Source organism: Notamacropus eugenii, chromosome 7 (genome assembly GCF_028372415.1).
Source record: "Notamacropus eugenii isolate mMacEug1 chromosome 7, mMacEug1.pri_v2, whole genome shotgun sequence".
Taxonomy (NCBI): domain Eukaryota; kingdom Metazoa; phylum Chordata; class Mammalia; order Diprotodontia; family Macropodidae; genus Notamacropus; species Notamacropus eugenii.
Genome location: NC_092878.1, coordinates 108,543,806 through 108,552,379, shown reverse-complemented (window position 1 = coordinate 108,552,379; position 8,574 = coordinate 108,543,806). Strand labels below are relative to the sequence as shown.

The following is an 8,574-nucleotide window of genomic DNA, read 5'->3' as shown; positions in this document are numbered from 1 at the left end:
AGTAAATGTTATCTGAGCTTCAAGAAAACAGAAGGAATAGCATAGTGGTTATAGACAATTTCAATATCCCTCTGTCAGTTCTAGATAAGTCTAACAGAAAGATAAATGAAAGGAAAAAATAGAGAACTGAATAAATTTCTGGAGAAACTTGATTTAAAACAACTATGACATCTTCTAAATGGTGCAACAAAAGAATACACATATTTCTTTCAACAACATGAAATTTTTACAAAAACTTTTTACTTACTGGAGTACAGAGATATTTCAAATAATTATAAAATGCAGCAATAGTCACTACATGATTTATAAACCAAAATAGAGTAATATTTTAGATTATTTTAAGGACCACAAACAAAAGATACAAACCCAAATGAAGACTTAAAAATGAAATCTAAAAATAAGAAATAGGTTAAAGAACAAATCATAAGACAAAAATAATCACTATATAATAATGAAATAAGAAAATGGTAATGATGAGACAATATACAAAAATTACTAGGATACTGCTCAAACACTCCTTTGGCAGGCAGAGATCATATTTTTGCAATCATACATTAATAAAAGAGAATAGAAAATTAATGAATTGAACATGTATTTTTTTAAACAGAAAGGGAAAAACACAAAAGAGTATTTAAAATCAAAGGGGAAATAGATAAATTTCAAGCAAAAAACTATAGGAAAGATGAATAAAACTTAAATAATGGGTTTTTTGTAAAGACAAATAAATTGCAAACAATCTTGGTCAATCTGAATATAAAGAGGATCTCAGAAAATTAAGTCAATAAAATAGCAAATGATGAAAATAACAAAAGGTGAAATCGCTGTGAAATCATATAAAAAGGATAATCTGAACATAATATCCATAATTAGGTGCAAACAAAATTGATAATAGAAAAAGTAGCAAGTGAATAACTTCAAAAATATAAAAAAATCCCAAATTCTAAGATTAGATAGATATTTCAGTTTTTGAAAGGGAAATAAATACAGCTACAAAGCAAACATCAGAAAAAACAAACAAGCAAATAAATAAGCTCCTGGACCTGAAAAATTCCCAGGAGAATTCTATAAGCTTTTTAAGAACAGTTAGTACCCAACTTTTTTAGAACATTATTCTTAAAAATTTACAGAACTGTGTAATGAAACAAATATTATAACGCCTAATCTGAAAAAAAGAGAAAGAAAACTTTGCTCCAAAATTATTAATCAACACTGAATCAAAAATGCAAATTAAATCCTCCAGCAAATTATAGAGACTTTTCTGAGAAATCATTCATTATAATCAAGTGAAATTTATACCAGGAATGCAAAGATAGTTTAAAATCAAGAAAAAAATCAATATAATAAATCTTGATAAAAATGAGACAAAATGAAATTACATGATTATCTTAACAAATGCAAAAAAATGACAAAGTACATTAATTTTTCTATTCTACAAATCCTACAAAGTATAGTGACCTTTTAAAAATAACATAAAAACCATTGCTGTAAAAGCAAAAGCAAGAACCATGCAACTTTTTTTCCAATAAATATAGGCATGAAGCAATTATGTCCACTCCTCTCCCTACAATTTAATTTAATTCTACATATGGTAAGCAATCAAATGATTGAAAGGAATTAAACCAATAGAGATAGGTAAGAGGATATAAAACATTCCCTTTTTACTGATGGTATGATGATCTACTTGGAAAATCCCAGGGAATGAGCTAGGATACTAATTGAGACAATAACTTTATCAAAATTGCAGGCTAAAAAACAAATGCTTAAAATTCAAAAGCATTTCTAAATAATAATAACAAAATGTGAGAAGCAATAATAGAAAACAAATTCCATTCAAAATATCTACAAAATACATAAAATAACTGAGGAGCAACATCACAAAACACACAGAAGGCTTCTATAGATTCAATTGCAAAATGTTCTCAAAGAAATAATGACCTACCTCTCTCCAAACTCCCATCAGCAGCAGCATGTCCCACTGGAAGTTATCCGCTCCCAGGCATGGCTCTATGGGCTTCCTGCCTCTAAAGAGAAGCAGCAGGCACCGGGGGAAGGTGAAGAGCTTCCCCAAAGATGACCCCTCCAAGCCCATCCATCTGACTGCCTTTCTGGGCCACAAGGCACACATGACCAATATTGTTCAAGAGGTGGACAGGCCCGGCTCAAAGATCAATAAGAAAGAAGTGGTCAAGGCTGTGACGATCATGGAGACTCTCCCCATGGTCATTGTGGGCATCGTGGGCTATGTGCAAATCCCACGAGGCCTGCAGATCTTTAAAATTATCTTTGCCCAGCACATCAGTGATGAGTGTAAGAGGCGGTTCTATAAGAATTGGCATATGTCCAAGAAGGCCTTCACCAAGTATCGCAACAAGTGGCAAGATGAGGATGGCAAAAAGCAGCTGGAGAAAGACTTGAGCAGCATGAAGAAGTACTGCCAGGTGGTCGGCGTCATTGCCCACATCCAGATGAGCCTGCTCCCTCTGAGGCAGAAGAAGTCTCACCTGATGGAGATCCAGGTGAATGGCGGCAGTGTGGCTGAGAAATTGGATTGGCCTGTGAGAAGCTGGAGCAGCAGGCATCCGTGTTGAGATGATTGATGTCACTGGGGTGACAAAAGGCAAGGGTTACAAAGGTGTCACTAACTGCTGGCACATCAAGAAACTGCCCCGAAAAACCCACCGAGGACTGCATAAGGTGGCATGTATTGGAGCTTGGCATCCCGCCAGGGTAGCCTTCTCTGCGGCTCAAGCTGGTCAGAAGGGCTACCACTGTCTCACTGAGATCGACAAAAAGATCTACAAGATTGGCCAGGGCTACCAGATCAAGGGTGGCAAACTGATCAAAAACAATTCATCCACACATTATGATTCGTCCAACAAGAGCATCAATCCTCTGGGAGGCTTTGTCTACTACCGTGAAGTGACCAATGACTTTATCATGCTGAAAGGTTGTGTCATTGGGACCAAGAAGAGTGTCCTCACCCTGCGAAAGTCTCTGCTGGTATAGAACAAACGTCGTGCCCTGAAGAAGATTCACCTGAATCACCACATCCAAATTTGGCCAAGGTCTGTTCCAGACTGTGGAGGAGAAGAAAGCTTTCATTGGACCACTGAAAAAGGACCAGATCACAAGAGAAGAAGCTGCCTGATGTTTCCAGACCAATTTGGAGCTCGTGGATTCTCAATAAACTTTTCACAATTAAAAAAAAATAATGACCTTAATAGGATTTGATTATGACAATATATTAAAAATCTGACGAAAATGAATATATACTTGTAATGCTAGCCTAAATTACGAAGAAGATTTTTCAAAGCTTGATAAAACAATAACATTTATTTATGAAAAGAAGCAAACAAGCAAAAAAAATAACCCACAGAATATAAAAAGCAACAGTTGAAAATAAGTGAGGAAGAAAAAATAGTACTTCCAGACCTCAAAATACATTATTGAGCAATAGATATAAGAACCATCTTGTATTGGTTAAAGAAAAGAGATATAGCTTATTGAAACAGACTAGACATGAGGTTCAAAAACAATAGGATGCAATAACCCAGTTTTTTGGTAAAGTGTAAAACATTATTTTTTTAAGAGAAAAATTCCCCATTCAATAAAAAACTGCTGGGACAAACGCAGAACAGTTTGTACGAAAGTATGCTTAGAGCAATACTTTACTTCACATTCTGTATTCCATTAAATTCAACTGAATAACTATTTGTAATGTATCTACTATGTGCCAAGCACTGTTCTAATTGCTGAAGATTAAAATAAGAAAAGGAAAGACATTTCCTGCCCTCAAGGAGCTTAAAATCTAACTGGAAAAGAAAAAAATACAGAAGAAGGTTGGAAAGTGTATTTTGACACTTTGGAGAGAAACACTGCAGGGAGAATCTTCTTTCATGCCATTGAAATTATTACCCTCCAGTTCTTCAATCTAAGGGGAGAGGAATCTGAGTAATGTTGTATCTATGTCTGCGGTTGATCATGGTTGATCAGATTAAAAGTGAAGAGTTTATCCTGGGAGGAATATCTTATTCCTTGATATTAAAAGGAGGCAAAGTTGTATTTGCAAAATAGAGTTACAATATATTTGGTTATGCCTTCTTTTGTCCTGTTTAATTCAAATATGTCTTTCTCCATTTCTTTATATTGTTCATATATGGTATTTTCATGCCAGTACAGTAGTCTTTTATATTAACATACCATAGATTATCCAATCCTTTGCTGACTGGAAATATTTACATTTCTTCCAGTTAATCATTATCCAAAATATTTCTGAACACATAATTCAAATATATGAATATAAATAGAACACATCTTTTCATTAATTTTATTTTTTACATTTAATTTAATTTTTAAGTTATATTTAAAAATTACATTCCGTTTTAAAAATATATCAAATTCCAGGAAGTTTTTAGATGAAGAAATCAGAGCTATCTATAGTCATATTTAAAAATGCTTTAAATCACTATTGATTAGAGAAATGCAAATTAAAATAACTGAGGTACTATCTTACACTTATCAGATTGGCTAATATGACAGAAAAGGAAAATGATAAATGTTGGAGAGGAGGTGGGAAAATGGGGACACTAATGCATTATTGGTGGAGTTTGAACTGATCTAACCATTTTTGAGATCAATTTGGAACTGTGCCCAAAGGGCAATCAAACTGTACATAACCTTTGATCCAGCAATATCACTACTAAATCTGTATCCCAGAGATCATAAAAAAGAAGAAAAGACCAACATTTACAAATGTATACGGATAGATAGATATGAATATTTATAGATATTCATATCTCTATCTTTGCATAACATCTATTTTTGTGGTGGCAAAAAAGAAAAATTGAGATGTTCATCAATTGAAGAATGACTGAAGAAGTTTGTGGCATATGAATGCAATAGGATATTGTTGTGCTATAAGAAATAGCAAGCAGGCGAATTTCAGAAAAAAAAAAAAAAAAAAGAAAGACAACAACAACCTGAAAAGACTTACATGAACTGATACAAAGTAAATTGAGAATAACTAGAAGAGATTACACACAGTACCAGCAATATTGTGTGATCATCACTTATGATTCATTTAGCTCTTCTCAGCAATACACTGGTCTAAGAATTCCAAAAGACAATCTAGAATGCATCCAGGGCAAGAACTATGCAGTCTGAATACAGATCAAAACATACCATTTTAATGTTTTCCCATTTTTTTCCCTTTTGTTCTGTTTCTTCTTTCATAACTTGGCAAATATGGAAAAACGTTTTACATGATTGCATGTATATATAACATATCAAATTTTTGCTGTCAGGGATTTGGGAGGGGAGGAGAGGGAGAAAATTTGGAGATCAAAATTTCATAAAAAATGAATCTTTAAAATTGTATTTACACATAATTGAAAAAATAAAATATGATTAAAAACCCCTCAACTTTCTTATTCTTTTCCTCCCTACCATTTTTTTTTTCCTTGAAAGGGCTATAGATTGCACATGTATAGTAATGGAAAGCATTTTCATATCAGCTATCTTGCAAAATAAAACACATACTCCCCACCAAAAAAACAGAAAAGCAAAAAATGCTTACTCAATCTGCATTCAGACTCCATCAGACCTTGCTATAGGGGTCAATTGCATTTTTCATCATGAGTTCCTCAGGATAAACACTATCTCAACTCTTCCTTGGTCCTTTATGAAGCCACACTGGCTCTCACAGAGATAACCCCCTTCCAGGTGAAGGATCAGCTTATTCAGGAGGACTCTGGCAAGAATCTTGCCAGAATTAAGATGCTAAAATGTTAAATAATAATTGTGATAGTACACATCCATCCTTTATCCCTGAATCACTGGAAAAGCATCTGTCATGTCCATTTACACATAAAACTTGCTGGTGGTTTTAGATAGATAATATTTATCATTTTCAAGAAAGCTCCATTTATGGGGGGTGGAGCCAAGATAGTGGAGTAGAAAGATGAATATACTCTAGCACTTCCCCCACAGCCCACAAAATACCTGTAAAAATGACCCTCAACAAATTCTAGAGCAGCAGAAGCTACAGAAAAACAGAGCGAAGGAGGTTTCCAGCCAAAGGCAACCTGGAAGGCTAATAGGAAAGGTCTATCTCACGGGACGCTGAGCAGAGTGGAGCCCAGCCCTGGCCCCACAGCACTGGGAGGAAGAGGACCTGAACAGACCTCCAGGACAAAATTCCCAGCAAGAAGGGTCCCTGATCCCTTAACCCACAAGTGACAAAGAAAGCTCCAAAGGTCAGTGTGAGAGGGCTTTCCCAGCTGGGAGAGAGTAGAATAGGGTTTCTTCAGCACTGAACCAAGACAGTAGCAGCAGCTGGCAGTGGCATCAGTGGGCAGCAGGCAGCTAGGTGGAAGCACCCTGGGTCTCTTGTCCAGGCAGTTCAGCTTGGAACCTCTGGCAAAACTGAGCAGCTGATCTGAACCTCAGCCCTCACTGGGGGTCCTGCCCCCACCCAAAGTCCCTGGGGGAGTTGAGCAGCTGATCATAAACTCAGCCTTGAGCATGGTACTGGGGAAAGGAAGAGCACTAGGACCCTCCTCTTGACAAAAGATTCAGAAGTCAAGTAACTGACTGGGAAAATGCCCAAAAAAGTGAAAAAAAATAAGAACATAGAAGGTTACCATCTTGATGAACATGTGTCTCCTTTCATCCTTTTGGATGAAGAAGGACAAGGCATACTGTCAGAGGAAGTCAAGGCCTCTGCCTCCAGTACCTCCAAAATGAATATGAAATGGGTTCAGGCCATAGAAGAGGTTGCAAAGCATGTCAGCAGCCTGCTAAAGGAGAACCAAAAGAATGCTGAGGAAAACAACACCTTTAAAAATAGGCTAACTCAACTGGAAAAAGAGGTCCAAAAAGCCAATGAGGAGAAGGAGGCTTTAAAAAGCAGAATTAGCTAAAGGGAAAAGAAGGCTCAAAAGCTCACTGAAAAAAATAATTCTTTAAAAGAGAGAATAGAGTTCAGGGAAGCTAATGACTATGAGATAAACCAAGAAGTTAGAAAACAAAACCAAAAGTTTAAAAATAGAAGATAACGTGAAACATCTCATTGGAAAAACAGCTGACCTGGAAAACAGATCCAGTAGAGACAACTTAAAAATTATGGGACTACCAGAAAACTATGATCAAAATAAGGAGCCTAGCAATTATCTCCTATGAAATTGTCAAGGAAAACTGCACTGATATTCTAGAACCAGAGGGCAAAATAAATATTGAAGGAATTAGAAACGAATGTTGAGAATTATTATTGCATATCACTGGGAAATAAGAAACACAGGTAAATAGGGTATAGAAATTTATCTTGCCCTACAAGAAAAGAGAGAAGGAGATAAGGGAAGGATGGGGTGTGATAGAAGGGAGGGCACATTGACGGAAAGGGTTATCAGAATGCAAGGTATTATGAGCTGCAGTGAAGGGAGAGATGGCGAGAACAACTGGAACTCAAAATTTTGTGTAAATGAATGTCAAAACCTAAAATAAATAAATTAATACAATAAAAATGAAAAAAGAAAGAAAAAAAATTAAAAAATTAAAAAATAAGAAAGCTCCATTTATTCCTATGCCTTCTAGGACTTTATAAAAATAAAAATTAGTGTTGCATTTTGTCAAAACTTTTTCTGCATCCATTTAGATACTCCTATGATTTTTTTTTGCTTTTGCTATTGTGTTGATTAATTATCCGAGAGTTTTCCTAATATTAAACAAGATTTGCATTTCTGGTATAAATACCTCATGGTCATTTTTTTTTTTTTTGAGGTATATGTGATATTGCTCTTATCTCCTACCTAGTATTTTATTTATTTTTTTTTACATCAATATTCATTGTATCTGTCTCTAGTTTTCTTTCTCTGTTTTTGCTCTTCCTGGTCCAGATATGAGCATCATATTTGTGTCATAAAAAATGATGACTTCTTTTTTGCCTCTTTTCCCAAGTATTTTATATAGTGCTAGAATTAATTGTTCTTTAAATGTTTGGTGGAATTCACTTGTGTGTGCATCTTGTCAGGCACATTTTTATTAGGGAACTCCTTTAAGGCATGTTGCATGATATCAATTTCTAATCATACATTTTCAATATTTGGAACATTGGGGAAAAAAGCTTTACTATATTTATGACTTATTGCTTATGACTACAGTCTATCAATTTACAATTGCACCATTAATGTATAAGTGTATTTACTTATCTACAATTAAAATGTAATCTTTTTTCCAATTTGATTTTTTTTGTTAATATGGACTTAAAATAGTGTCCCAAAATTTTTTTAACACACTAGCAATTTTCTAGATATTAAATGTCATGTCTCTTTCTCCCTTTCCCTCTCTGTCTCTCTCTCCCTCCCTACTCAGAGTAACTAATGGTTTTCTTTTAAAATAATTTGATATGTTAAAGATTGGTCAAGTTGAATGGGTAAATTATGCTTTGAAATTGATTTTGAATAGCAAGGTAAACTTGTAAATGGGGTGTAAATCACAGGAATCTTGATGAACAGCAATTACTTAATCTTAAGATGTTGATAGAGGAGAGAAAGTCTAGGCTTAATTTGCCACATACCC

General features: G+C 34.9%; 1 pseudogene; it reads left to right on the top strand.

The window, feature by feature from the left end:
- The first annotated feature begins 1,967 nt into the window (after positions 1–1,967).
- LOC140513972 (large ribosomal subunit protein uL3 pseudogene) lies at positions 1,968–3,148 on the top strand (annotated as a pseudogene).
- Positions 3,149–8,574: the final 5,426 nt, after the last annotated feature.